Here is a 6,203-nt window from a genome sequence, read left to right on the forward strand (position 1 = left end):
TGTAACAGATGGCAAAAATGCCATTGAATAATTTTATAATAGCAGAAAGCTAATTGCTTGTCAGCAGAAAATTCCTTTTCTGGAACTGGCAGAAAACCACAGAATATGTGTATTGTTGCTGAAAGGTTCAAGCTAGTCAATTCTGTAAAAATCTGACAAAAGTAGTCTTTGCATTCATATAAATATATTTAGGGAAAGTACAGCTGCTGAAATGAGTACCTAATTGATGTGAAATGCTGCTGGAGTGCCCAAATGAAACAACAGAATTTAAAAAATGAAATTACCTCAGTCGTGACTTGGCCATCAGATGAGGCAAGGTTCTCTGGCTTTTGGAAGAGCTTTGTATTAGTTTATACACACTGAAGATTTTCATTTTGCATCTTTTTGTTGACAGTATTATGTAGAGATGTATTCTGCCTACTAAATATTAATGAATGCTCCTTTTGGCACCGCAGTGAGAAATGGTAATATTATTATAATTTCTGCATTACAGATGTAAAGCCCCTAAATTATAGTCTTTTTGACTTTTTTTGCATGTATTTTCACCAATAAGGTAAAGTCCCTACAATTTAGTAGGGCAAGTAGAAACTCATTGTACATTTAAATTATCTTAGTTTTGTTAAGGTTATTGTGAATGTCTGAAGAAGTTTGAAATATGAATATGCTTTTTCTCTTGAAGGAATGGCAGTCCCAAACATTAAATCTTATAAACCTTAGCTCAGTTCCTTAAACTTTGTAGTCACTCTTCTTATCATTGAAATGGGACATAATGCTATTTCTGGGCACTGTTTCGGTAGTGGAGCAGGTTTCAGGTGTGTGAGTTTCAGTTCTGTGAAGTGTTTCAGCTCCTTTTGCCCTACCTTCCGTATCATACCTGCTCATAGTACCTGCAACTATCTGATGCTGACCTTGAGAGGATGGCAGTGGACTCCCCAGCATCAGCAACATCTCCACCTGGATGGTCCTTCTGAGCATTTCCTCCAAAATCCAGGCTGAGCACATCCTTATATAGCTCATGCCATCTGATGAATGACATTAGTGAGATAGATGTGGATGCATTTTTTAAACAAAACAAGGTAAAAAGTTTTTATATTTAAAAGAAAACAATTGGTACCCCCTAAATACTGCCCCTAAGGAAGATCCTCAACTTGCAGTGCCTGGCAAAACTAATCAGCCTGAATGACTGTATCATTAGGTGTTTACAGAGTACAATGCTGTGTTCACAAAGAACATCACCTAGAATACGGTTTTAAAACTTTCAGCAGAACTGGTTCCATGAAGTATTTAGATTTTTTGTATAATTGTAATCCAAAGAAATACTTTGAGATACAATAGAAGCAGATAGCCATTATTTCTACCTTAGTAGAGACCACAAACTAGCAAGCACCCAGTAATTTTTGTTGTATCTTTACTTTCCTATAGAGCTGTCGATGGGAAAATTATCTCAATAATTTCAGAGTGTGAGTCTTGTCCTGCTTAGTTTGATATGATATTGGAGACATGAATAGCTGGAATAATAGATATAATTTATTGCTTGATAGGAACACAGAAGAGCAATATAGGGAATCTCACACCCACTGATACCCACCATCTCCACTGTGTCAAGAAAGTCACTCGAAATCTGAAGGCTTTCCATCGAGTTTACATCTGGCCTTCAGGCCCTGGAACTCATCAAGTCCTCAAAGTCTGGAAGAGCTCCCATCTGTTGACTCTATGGGTTCAGTATAAATACCCTTTTTCCCTGAACATGGCTGTGATGGGGGCAGAATCTCACTGGTATAGAAATGTGATTCCATCTTTTCATTTGCCAAATGTATTTTTAACTACTTATTTTTGAGTGGCTGCTCTGCACTTTGCTTTAGTGTTATTTTTATAAAGATAATTTGTAGCTGTGTAAAAGGTGCTGAGGGTGCACTTCCAGAACCTTTTTGTACATATGCAAAAATAATGAATAAATAAATAAATGCTCCTTTCACATGACCTCATCAAGAGCAAAGCCAAATTCCTGCAAGAGAAAGCCAGCTGAGCAGAATTTTCCAAGTGCCTGTATTTCTATTCCCATTGCATCTCAGGGCCCTAGTCACAGACTGGGACATTACAATACTAAGTGCCACACAAAAATAAAAAGGATGTCTTTGCTCCAAGGGGCTTTTATAACAGCAGTAGCTGAAACAGAGAAATGTCTGTCAGTAGAACCCAAAAACATTCTTCTGAGCATGGAAGTGTGTATCAGCACTTTCTTTTTATGCAGGCTCAAGGACAGATGGGATCAGTGTGATGACATCTAAAGTTCCATTTCAGCTACTGTGTACAAACTTATAAATGCTTCAGGAGAACCAAGCTGTACACTTGCTGTACTTTGAAGAGGTAAGTTAAAAACCAAATGCTAATCAGCCAACTATGCAGAGATGAAGTGGGGACAGTCAGCTCAGGCTTTCAAGTCAGCATTGCTGAGGGATTTTGCTTATGTAAACACTTGTGATCTTGTTTTCTATGTCTACAACCATCTGAGGTTTTGCATAGCTGTAGACTGAACATCTGCATAAATCTGAATGAAAGATTTAAAAACAAATAAGAAGATTATGTAGCAAAACTACATCTTTGTTGCAGAATTTTAGAGCTCAGACACAAAAAATCAGACACATTATATGAAACTAACAATACAAAATTATGTTTTCAACACATATAATCCATCTGGACACTAACTTTTATTACCTGTATCTTCAGGTTTGAGCTGAAGGTGAGACACTGCTAGGAGCAAGGAAATCATTATGAATTGTTAAGCTAATACTGAAGACACTGCATAGTTCCAGTAAATGGACTGTAAGAACACATATTTGTGGAGGTAAAGGCAAATGGACTCATCTCTCAAATCTCATAGTGGTGGTGATGGAGCCCCAAGGTTTAACTAGCCTGAAAGTGACAGCTGTGCTTTCATTAAGAGAAAAGGACTTAGCTCATGGTTCCCTGTGGCAAGTGACAGTCCTCAAATTTGCAGGAGTGCAGGAGAGTTGGGGTCCTACACGCTGAACTTTTATTCATGCAGTCATGCCCTAGCAATGACTGCACCTCAGGTCTTTTGTGATATCCTCCCAGGCTGTGATTGTGCCCTACCATGTGCCTTTCCTTGTGTATGCACACAAAGTTAAGAGAAATGCACATGACCTGAGGCTGCACGGGAGGAAAATAAGCACATCTCTTCTTTATCAAGTGGAAAAAAGAAAATCTCTAAAAGGTGATTTTACACGTTGATTATCCCTTGGCAAGACACATGCATTGTTAAAATCTCTCTCTCTCACACCTCCCACGCCCCCACCCTGTTTTTTCATCTCCCATGACTTTGGGGGAATGCCATTAACAAAGGCAGAGACACAAATCTGGGAAGTTTGAGAGCAGGGAAGAACTAGAAAGGGAACTGCAGCTTTAAATTTCTAGTTCTTTTCTTTTCATTACTAGCACCTAGAGTCCTGAGTGGCATTGGGCCTCCTTTCCAGAAAGTACAACTAAATGCAAGACAGTTTACACAAAATCTCAATTTTTACCCAATTGGGTAAAATGGAAATATTTTTTGACTAACCAGAATTAAAACATTTTTGTTCAAATGAATCAAAGCATTTCATGCTAGATCAGAGGAAAACAAATCTGGACTGGTAATACTGATGTGCTGACATCAGCCAGTTTATCACTAGATCAGGATTAAACTCCGGTACTATACCATAATGTGCCAGTAGATTGCACTAGCCCCAACAAATTTGTTTCCTGGAGCTTGTGCAGAGGGAAGGGGATAAGAGGAAGGAGGCCCTTGGGCCATTCAGTCTGATTCCATTTGGGGAGTGTTGAAACTTTTCAGTGAAATTAAAATGCAGATGGAGTTGGGTTTTTTGAATGCTAGAAGTGCAGCTGGGAAGTAACTGGTGGGTTAAAACTGCAGATGAAAAGCCGTGGGCACTTGCAGCAATTAAGCAGTCTGGAGTCTTTCAGAGAATGAGCAAAAACCCCCACATTTTAAATACAGTGAAAACACCAGGCAAATATATCTCTGTAGCTTTTTCCTGGCACTTTATTTCATGAACCAGCTAGTGATACTAGTGTTCATACCCTACATACCATTTTTTCCCAACGATATTTCTTTAAAAAGAGGTTTTAAAAGTTTTTTTAAAAAGGTTTAAAAATATGTAGAAATGAATGACTCATGAGCCAATATCAGCAGGCCCCTATTTCAGGGTGTCAATTAGATGGCTACTTTTGCAGTGATGGGTGGTTGACAATATGCAGTTAAAATCACTAGTGGCCTCCTCCGCTTCTTCCTCCATTAGCTTCTATTGTCTTTAACATAAGCCTTGGTAATTCTTCCACTGATTTGTATAAATAATAATTACAGTTCAGTAATCCTTGTTATAGCATACCCTAATTAGTCTCTGTAGCTGACTGATGCTTTTTAATCATGAAGATAGAAATGCATTAAATAGAGGATAAACAAAAACCCCTCACAAAACAGCTTTCTCTCCAACATAATAAAAATGTTTCTCAAGGAACTCTAGAAAAAAAAAAATCACTATTTTAAAAAGTATTTTAATTTGTTTTCCTGGGCAACTGCCAATTCTTAATTTGTTGATATTTTTGGTTTTTCTCTCTTAGGTTTCAACTGGAAGATGGACCATGTCTTGAAATGTAGATAACATTTCTATCCTTAAGTAAGGATAAGAAATTAAGAAATTCCTCCTAGGAATGATGCTGCATACATAACACATCTGACATACAATAGACCAAACTAAGCTCTTGTACAAGTCTCTTAAAGTCAATGGAGTTACACTGCGAATAAATTTGGCCCAATGAAGTATTCTGGAGAACAGAGCGAAGCCTATCAGATTCCATACAAGAAAATAGAATACCAGAGCTGCACAGTTGGGCAATTTAATTCTATTTTCATTTTAGCTTGAAAGCTTTTTACTCACTGGTTTCTATCCTGCATAGGTTTTTATACTGCGGTCATCAGCACAATGTGAGTACCTTCCAATAATGCATTAAATAGTGTGACTAGCATCTGGTACAAGTTTGTTTTCCCATCTTCTCTAATGCACTGAGAAGTTCTGTTTACAATAAATAATTATCATGAGGAAAGGCACTTTTCCATTAAGATTACTAAAAAAGAGGAAAAGCATTTTTTACACAGATAATCAAACACTTAAAGGGAAAACACACTTCTTTTCTACAGTTCAGAAATGCAGCTTTAAACCTATAATGTTTAAAAAGTACTTTCTACAGATGTCGCAAGAAGAACACTTTGCAACACTAATAGGTTCCTAATGCCTTTCTGTATCCAGAATTGTTTCAAGGTAAAATCTTGGGAGAAGAAGCTGTGTTGTCAAGCAGTAGGAATCAAAGTGGCTCACCTCCTTGTGGAAGATGCTTGGCCATTTCTGAGACTGGCGAGTTGAGAGCAGAGCAGGAGGGGTGAGTTTAAGGCTTCAATCATGGGTGCTCAAGTGCCAGCTGGAGTAGGCAGCACAAGTGTGCATGCGTCCCCTCTTCATCCAGAATGGGAAGGAGTTGAGTAAACCATTCACACAGTGAAATCAGAAATAAAGGAGAATTTGGGATTTGAGCAATCTCCCTTGTGAATGAACAGTATGCTTTGCTCAAGACACAAAAAGAAATCTTAAAAAGATTAAAAAAAAAAAGTTGAAGACATGATCAGAGAGAGCAGAAATACCATGTTGCATGAAGTGGCTTAAAGCCATTCAAACCCCAGGCTTAGTTCTTTTGATACATCTAACAGATAAATCATGCTGTTGTTTGATAATCTACATTTGAATTTTATACTTCAAATTGAGATGAATCCTAGCAAGCACAGGAGTCGTTACTCCCTAATTTGAATTCAGTTGAGTAGCATCTGTGCTGAGAGGCTAATTACACAGATTTTTCAGTGGTCTTTATATGAAGTATTTCCTCTTTTCCATTTAAGAAATGAGGTTTTTGTTAGCTCTGCAGATAACCGTAGTTCAAATTCACGCCTATCATTAGCATCTTCTTTATGTTTGTTGTTGTTGTTTTTCCATCAGGTGTTTATGTGAGTTTGATTCCATCTTCTTACACAGGGCTGCAAGATAACAACCCCAGTTTCTCCTAACAGTCATTTCCTTGGGTTTCTGTTCCAGCTCTTTCATCACACACTGCCTCTCCCTGCAGAGTCTAGTTGCTCC

The sequence above is a fragment of the Pipra filicauda genome, unplaced genomic scaffold (genome assembly GCF_003945595.2).
Source record: "Pipra filicauda isolate LSUMZ 115617 unplaced genomic scaffold, ASM394559v2 scaffold49_size4853605_pilon, whole genome shotgun sequence".
Lineage (NCBI taxonomy): Eukaryota > Metazoa > Chordata > Aves > Passeriformes > Pipridae > Pipra > Pipra filicauda.